The sequence below is a fragment of the Aristolochia californica genome, unplaced genomic scaffold (genome assembly GCF_029961685.1).
Source record: "Aristolochia californica isolate CCGP_79_NKW_82.1479 unplaced genomic scaffold, dmAriCali1.0.hap1 SCAF_3, whole genome shotgun sequence".
NCBI lineage: Eukaryota > Viridiplantae > Streptophyta > Magnoliopsida > Piperales > Aristolochiaceae > Aristolochia > Aristolochia californica.
In genome coordinates, this window is record NW_027181992.1 from 16,502,790 (window position 1) to 16,511,970 (window position 9,181).

A 9,181-nucleotide genomic window follows, 5' to 3' on the forward strand; every position below is an offset into this window, starting at 1 on the left:
AATTCTTTTGGAATCAAAGACCCAGTCCGAGGACAGGGTTTCTTTAACTGCCTTCCACATGCTCGACGAAGCGCAATTGTGGTATAATCAATTTAATTCTGAGCATAATGAGTACGATTGGGAAATTTTTAAAGACTACTACATATTGAGATTTGGTCCATGATGTGAAATTTAATTACATCGGCTTTTATACCTCGCAAGCGTACGAATCGTTCATGTAATCTAGCGGGAAGTGAGGGTCATATCCACAGGGAGGACTGAATTTTGTGTATTCTTCAGTCAACTAGCCTAACCAAATATGATGAATTAATCTGAACTAAACCCTAATTATATCCTAAATTATCAAGCAATCATCTGATTAACTACTTGCACAATAGGAAATGTCAACTTTGGATTTTACCGTGATACATGCCTCTCTCGAGCACCACGTAACCACGAATCCGGATTCTCAATCCTTGCGTCTAGCCCCTCTCGGGCGCCTAAGGTTAATGACAGAGATCAGATTACAATAGAATGCAGAGAATCAATTTCCTATTATGATGATGCTAAAATTATCAACTCTGGATTTTATCGTGATTCGTGCCTCTCTCGAGCGCCATGTAACCACGAATCCGATTTCTCAATCCTTGTGTCTATCCCCTCTCGGGCGCATAGAGTGAAAGACAGAAATCAGATTAAAATACCAAAATCCAACCTAGATTACAATCCTACCCTAATTATCTAATTTAATCAAATATCCGAAAAAAAAAATATTCGATAAACATTAATTCTCAAATCAAATTTAATAAACATTCAAAACCTAAGTTCAAACTATACGAAAATTAAATTCAAAAATGACGGATTACTCCCCTTCTCCTTCCTCTCTCTCGGGCAACAGACTCGTTCTCACGGGTGCTGCAATTTCCTGAAATTGATGGCTTCGGGTAGCAAGAGCGAGTGGCCGGAGGTAGAAACGATGTTGACGAAGAAGGATAGAAACCCACAGACGGAGGTGACAACCGGCTAAGAACGGAATGAAGCTGAAGTCCTCTCTCGAGTCTTGGTCGGAGTCGGAATAGCTCTAGAAATGGTCGGAGATAGGTAAGCGATGCCGGAGGATGGTTGGGATGCAGAATCGGCACCGGAGGAGCCCTCTCGGGTCACCTCTCGGCCTGGCGAACAGAAACTGGCACTATCGAACTCGCCATGACGGACACTCTCTCGAGCTCTCCTCAAGTCTGTTCTCGGTTGCCGGACGGTGGTGGACGACGGTGGCACGACGAACGAGGGTGGCACGGAAAACGACGGTGGCAAAATCCTCTCGGGTCTTCCCCTATTTTGGTCCACGGTGCTCCTTGTTAATACGATTTGCCCTGAAAAATCACCTCCCTTTCACTAAAGGCATTTTGGTAAATATTTCCTTTTCCACCAAAATTCTCCTGAAATTCCATAATTAAATCCATAAAAATCATTTCAAGAAGAAATAAACCCTAAAAGGAATGAAATATCATTCAGAGAGAAAAATATGCAATATAAGCAATGATTAATGTCAAATTCAATAAATGCACGTTTCAAGTGAAAATAGATAAATAACCACCTATAACACAATTATAAGGGTTATTCAATTATAATTAACCTAGTTCTCATGTCAGAATCTGGCATCCATCACACCCCCAAACCTAAGTCTTTGCTAGTCCCTAGCAAAACAACAACATAACCAAAATTAAGCCTAGGAAAACAAAATGCCACTTTCGTAGGGAACACGATTGCATTTAGCGCATGCAACAAGCCGTTAAACCCCTACTTTACAGTAGTGGACGAGTTGTGTCTCGTGAGGGTTTGCATGGAATTTACCCACAAAATTCATCTAAATCAACAATATAAAAAGAAAATTGAATCAAATTTACTCCTCATTAGCATATGACTAACACTTAGTATCGTAAAATATCTAAAAATCATATGAAATCTTGCTCAATTTGAAAACCTATGTAAAATATAGCACATTATCAATCCAAATACACTCATTGTTACTCCACCTGAACCAATGTGACCCATAAGCAATTACTTCAACAGAACAAAGAGGCAACAAATAACAATAAAATCCTGGTCACATCACAATTAAGAGAAAATAGTAGAGTATGCCTGTTGTCTGAAAATCTCACAAAAGAAATGTACCAATTTCAATCTTGACCTGTAACTTCTTTCAAATTACAATTCGTCATCAAAGTTAAGGAAACTCATTGCTTCCATATTTAAACCCATTTTACTCTATTACCAACGTAATTTTTGTTTCACTGAATACTTTTGGTACTACCACCATTTTGTATTCGTCTTCACTGCACATGCACCTATTTTTAAGTAACCGACTGTTTCGGTGCATGTCCCTGGGTTAGCCCAGGCTGTTTCTGAAGTTATCTGTCTTTTGCAAGCAAGAGCATTTCCATTTGCATTCATACATTACAACAAGGAATTTCACTGAGATATAAAAAGGAATGAGTTAAACAGGCATACAAGACTATTCAGACTAACATTGATCAACACTAGATTTACATGTTCTCTTTTGCAACCAAGTTCCAAGTCTAATGCAATAGTAAGTTATCCCACTGAATTCCCATGGATCACAACAAATAATATCAGATTTCTAATAGGCATATTCTACACAGTTTTACTAAAATTTTTGAAATACATTTGAGCAACTTATTTTAACTCTACTAAAGTTAAACCCCAACAACCCCCCCCCACCAAACCTAAACCTGACATTGTCCTCAATGGGGAAAAGTTAAAACACTAGAATGACTACAAAAAGAAAGGGTTAAGCTCCCTCAGGGCTCCTAAATCCATAGGTGGGACCATATGTGTTTGGTCATCAACAATAATACTGAAGAGTCAATAAAGACCCCCAGGAATGATACATAGTCTCCCTTGAAGAAGGTTTACTCGTATCAGCCGTACCCGTAGGTAATCATCCGTAGATGAAACCGCTATCCCACATCACACTTTGAAGAAATCTCCGTGTGACTGACCACTGAAGGTAGCAGGAACCACACGCTGAACACAAGTCCTTAAGTTAGTCACCATAAGCTTTTCATTCAATACTTCAAGCTCGAACTGGTCAATCCCAGAATGGTTGTTTGAGTACAGACCTCTCAAACTAGGGCCCAAAAGTCTGGTCATCGACAACCGGAACCATTTATGCTCTCAGCCGGCAAGAGAGTACCCCGAGTCCATGACGGGGCCGGCATCACCGGGGGACCTCCAATCAATCAAGACCAGAGTACACCAAAGGTTATCCCAATAAGGATGAATAAACCAAAAATAAAACTGTAATATACCAAGGGATAGAAACTTGGGGATTGCCCACAATGTGCTAAGTTTGTAGTCGTAAGCAAGACTCAGACGGAGTCAAGATGAAAGGACAGGTTCCTCCAAGAAAATCACCATCACCTCCTCTGGTGTGGGGACATTCTCAAGATACGGTTTGAGCCTCTGACCGTTAACTTTGAAGACCGACCCATCTCCGTGATTGCGAATCTCAACAATGCCATGAGGAAATACCTGTGTAACTTCAAATGGACCGGACCACCTGGATCTTAGCTTCCCTGGAAACAAATGCAATCGTGAGTCATAAAGTAAAACATTCTGCCCAACAATAAAAGACTTGCAAAAAATAGATTTATCATGTAAAATCTTTGTTCGCTCCTTATACAGTTTGGCATTCTCATAAGCATCATGACGTATCTCCTCCAACTCATTCAATTGCAATTTCCTCTCCTCACCCACTTGAGTCAAATCAAAATTCAAAGCCTTAATGGCCCAATAAGCTCTATGCTCAAGCTCAACAGGTAGATGACATGCTTTGCCGAACACTAGGCAAAATGGAGACATCCCAATAGGAGTCTTATAAGCGGTTCGATAGGCCCATAAAGCATCGTCCAATCGAGTGGACCAATCTTTCCTATCAAAGCGAACTGACTTCTCCAAAATCCGTTTGATCTACCTATTAGAGATTTCCACTTGACCACAAGTTTGTGGGTGGTACGGAATGGACACCCGATGAGTGATGGAGTATTTCTTCAATAAGGTCTCAAATGCTCTGTTACAAAAATGAGATCCCCCATCACTGATGATCGCTCTCGGGGTACCAAACCGATTAAAGATGTTTTATTTTAAAAACTTTACCACCACTTTGTGATCATTTGTTTTACATACAATAGCTTCAATCCATCTAGAGACATATTCAACAGCAACAAGGATGTATTGATAGCCGAACGAGACAGGAAAAGGACCCATGAAGTCAATACCCCACACATCAAATAATTCAACAATAAGAATGGGGTTAAGAGGCATCATGTTCTTCCTAGAAAAACAACCAGTTCGTTGGCATCTATTACACACATGAAAAAACTCATGGGCATCACTAAATAATGAAGGCCAATAGAAACCACATTGCAAGACTTTAGCCGCAGTGTTTCTAGCACCAAAATATCCACAACATGCATGGGAATGACAAAATTCAAGAATGTTGGCCAAGTCTTGCTCAGGTACACAACGCCTAATGACTTGGTCAGGACACACCTTGAACAAATAAGGGTCATCCCAAAAAAAATGTTTGACTTGGGAAAAGAATTTCAACCGATCTTGTTTACTCCAATAATTAGGAATCTTATCAGTTACAAGATAGTTGACTATGTCAGCAAACCAAGGCAACTGGGATACTTGGAGAAGTTGTTCATCAGGGAAGGAATCATTTAAAGGAAGTAATCCTTCCTGAGGTGCTACACAGATCCTAGATAGATGATCAGCAACAACATTCTCACAACCCTTCTTATCACGAATCTCAAGGTCAAATTCTTGCAATTACAAGATCCATCTAATCAAGCGAGGTTTAGTGTCCTTGATGGATAATACTTCAAAGCAGAATGATCAGTGAACACTATAACCTTTGACCCTAACAGATATGATCTGAATTTTTTCAGGGCAAATACAACAGCTAGCAACTCCTTCTCAGTGGTAGTGTAATTCAATTGAGCATCATGGAGAGTGCGGCTAGCATACTGAATGACACAGGGAATTTTATCCGTCTTTTGCCCCAAAACAGCCCCCAATGCATAATCAGAGGCATCACACATCAACTCAAAATGCAAAGACCAAGTAGGGGGTTGGACAATGGGTGCAGTGGACAAACATTTCTTCAGTGTCTCAAAAGCATGAATACAAGCATCATCAAAGGCAAAAGCAACATCTTGAGCACGCAAATTCGTCAAAGGATGAGAAATTTTGCTAAAGTCCTTAATGAAACGCCTATAGAACCCAGCATGGCCAAGGAAAGAATGCACCCCCTTCATAGAAGTAGGTGGTGGCAGATTGGCAATTAGGTCAACCTTGGCTTTGTCCACTTCTACACCCCGCTCAGACACTACATGTCCTAAAATAATTCCTTCTTTTACCATGAAGTGGCATTTCTCCCAATTCAAGACTAAATTGGACTTAATGCAACGGGTCAATACGAGTGAAAGATTGTGCAGACATGTATCAAAACTAGAGCCAAACACAAAAAAGTCATCTATAAAGACCTCTAAAAAATCACCAATCATGTTAGAAAAGATACTCACCATGCACCGTTGGAAAGTGGTGGGCGCATTGCATAAACCAAAAGGCATGCATCTATAAGCATAGGTGCCAAACGGACACGTGAATGTGGTCTTTTCCTAGTCTTCTGGATCAATGGGAATTTGATTGTAGCCGGAGTATCCATCTAAGAAGCAATAAAAATTGTGGTCGGCCAATCGCTCTAACACTTGATCAATGAAAGGTAGTGGGAAGTGATCCTTCCTAGTGGCGGAATTAAGTTTTCTATAGTCAATGCAGACACGCTACTTGGTGGTAGTTCTTGTGGGAATCAATTCACCACTCTCATTTTTCATTATCGTTATCCCCCCTTTCTTAGGGACAACTTGAATTGGACTCACCCAGGTGCTATCGGAAATAGGGTAAATGATTCCTGTCACAAGCAACCTGATGACTTCTTCTCTCACAACCTCCAGCATATGGGGATTTAACCTACGTTGCATCTCACTTGAGGCTTTAGTCCCCTCCTCCAAATGAATACGATGCATGCATATGGAGGGGCTAATCCCTTTTAAGGCATCAAGAGTCCACCCCAACGCCTCTTTGTGTGCTTGTAAAACTTCAGTCAATTGTTTCTCCTACTCAGTACTCAAATTAGAGGAAATAATGACTGACAATGAGTTCATGGGCCCCAAGAACACATACTTCAATGTGGGAGGAAGTGGCTTAAGATCTAGCTTGGAAGTTTCAAGAGGTTTGTCCAAGTCAAGATGAAGATCCTGTGGATGATCAGTTGTGACAACCTCATAAGCTTCCTCCAACAGAGGTACAGAACTGAGTAAAGAGTCAACACCTCGAAAATATGTTTCCTCATCAAAATAGTCCATGTCTAAAGATGTTATGCAAGACTTAAAGATTCAAGAGTGGATTCGTCATCAAGTATAACAGTCTCTATCTTAAATGCAGGACTCAGATCATCAGACTCAAGTGGGTGGTGCCCGACATTAAACACATTCAATGAGACCTTAAAATTTCCAAAAGACAACTCCAACTCACCACTTTTACAATGAATGATAGCATTAGATGTGGCTAAGAAGGGACGTCCTAGGATGACAGGAATTTGGTTGGTCACATTGACTTCTGGTTCTGTAGCAACCTGATGACTTCTTCTCTCACAACCTCCAGCATATGGGGATTTAACCTACGTTGCATCTCACTTGAGGCTTTAGTCCCCTCCTCCAAATGAATACGATGCATGCATATGGAGGGGCTAATCCCTTTTAAGGCATCAAGAGTCCACCCCAACGCCTCTTTGTGTGCTTGTAAAACTTCAGTCAATTGTTTCTCCTACTCAGTACTCAAATTAGAGGAAATAATGACTGACAATGAGTTCATGGGCCCCAAGAACACATACTTCAATGTGGGAGGAAGTGGCTTAAGATCTAGCTTGGAAGTTTCAAGAGGTTTGTCCAAGTCAAGATGAAGATCCTGTGGATGATCAGTTGTGACAACCTCATAAGCTTCCTCCAACAGAGGTACAGAACTGAGTAAAGAGTCAACACCTCGAAAATATGTTTCCTCATCAAAATAGTCCATGTCTAAAGATGTTATGCAAGACTTAAAGATTCAAGAGTGGATTCGTCATCAAGCATAACAGTCTCTATCTTAAATGCAGGACTCAGATCATCAGACTCAAGTGGGTGGTGCCCGACATTAAACACATTCAATGAGACCTTAAAATTTCCAAAAGACAACTCCAACTCACCACTTTTACAATGAATGATAGCATTAGATGTGGCTAAGAAGGGACGTCCTAGGATGACAGGAATTTGGTTGGTCACATTGACTTCTGGTTCTGTATCAAGAACAAAGAAATCAACTGGGAACATAAATTTGTCCACTTTTATCAAAACATCTTTAACTATTCCTCGTGGTATCTTGACAAAACGGTCAGCTAGTTGAAGTGTGATGGGAGTAGGCTTCAATTCCCCCAAACCTAATTGCTGGTACACAAAGAAAGGAAGCAAATTCACACTTGCCCCTAAGTCAAGAAGAGCTCTCTGGATGGTATGTTCACCAATGACACATGAAATTGTGGGACATCCAGGATCTTTAACTTTAGGAGGAGTGTTGTGCTTCAGAATTGAGCTTACATTTTTAGTAAGAAAGACCTTTTTGTTAACATGTTGTTTTCTCTTCTGTGTACAAAGGTCTTTCAAAAATCAGGCATTGGCAGGGACTTGCCTAATAGCATCAAGAAGTGGAATGTTAATGTGAACCTTACTAAACAGTTCCAACGTTTCATGCATGCTATCTCCTTTCCTAGGTGGGCCCGATAACCTCTGCGGATAAGGAGCTGGTGGGACTTGGTTAGCGATCTGCTTGGCTGTTGGTGGAGAACTTGGAGGTTCTCCACTCAATGATGTGTCCCCATTGTCATCCTTTGACTCCTTAGACTTAGTGGTCCCTACCCCATTGTTCAACTCACGACCACTTCTAAGGGTGGTTATGGCTTTGGCTTGCTTGTGTGGGGATTGGGACTCGACCCACTCTCATGTGTGCTTTTGGGGTTAGGAATGGTTTGACTCGGGAGTCTATTTTGTGCCTGTTCACTCATGTGGCTGGCCAACTGACTCACTTGCATTTCAAGTTTAGCAATGGAGGACTGTGTATTCTGCATGAATAATTGAACTGTATCCTCAAGTGAAGGTTTTTGTAGAATCCATGGATGTTGAGTGAAGTGTGAGCGCAGAGCTTGGGGTTGAGTAAACCCTAGAGGACCCCTAACCTATGGGCACTTTGATCATGAGAAATTTGGGTGCCTAGCCCAACCCGGATTATATGTTTCCGAAAAAGGATCGTTCCGGTTTGGTCTATGAAAATTTTGGACTACATTCAAGTCCTCAATGAGCTCCGGGTAGGATGAACTAGATGGACACATTTGTGTGGGATGAGATGAACCAGAGCATATGGCACAGACAGTAGATGGGTTAGGAGCAGGTGAACTCTTGGACACCATAAGGGCATCAATTTTTCTAGTCAACCCCTCAATCTTGTCCATGAGCATGGGTGTTTCACTAACCTCGTAGAGACCCCCTCTTTTGGCTTCGTGGGATCTCCTATCAATATTAAATGACGAACCCCATTGCTGAGATTGATCACTCAACGTTTCAAAGAAGTCCCACGCCTCACTAGCACTCTTACCCATCAAACTCCCACCACTCGTTGCATCTACCATGGATCTAACCTGGGGTGTAAGACCTTGATAAAAGTATTGCACTAAATGCCATTTCTCAAACCCATGATGCGGACACCTATGGATCAAATCCTTCCATTTCTCCCAAGCCTCATAAAAGTGTTCACCCTCCTGCTGCATAAAGTTGGAGATTTCTCTCCTGAGGGCTGTAGTTCTCTAAATGGGAAAGTACTTGGATAAAAATTTTGTGACTAATGTGTCCCATGAAGTAATGCTGCCCACCTCCAAGGAATTAAGCCAAGACTTGACCTTATCCTTAAGTGAAAATGGAAAAAGTCTTAACCGGATAGAGTCATCTGAGAAATTTTGGAATTTGAAAGTCGCACAGATATCTAAGAATTCCTTGATGTGGTAATAAGGGTCCTCCTTCTCCAACCC

General features: G+C 41.2%; 1 non-coding gene across 1 annotated transcript; it reads left to right on the plus strand.

The window, feature by feature from the left end:
• Positions 1–8,843: 8,843 nt before the first annotated feature.
• LOC137960675 (small nucleolar RNA R71) lies at positions 8,844–8,950 on the plus strand. The gene has a single exon (XR_011114226.1). It is a non-coding gene; the product is annotated as a small nucleolar RNA R71 (small nucleolar RNA).
• The last annotated feature ends 231 nt before the right edge of the window (positions 8,951–9,181 follow it).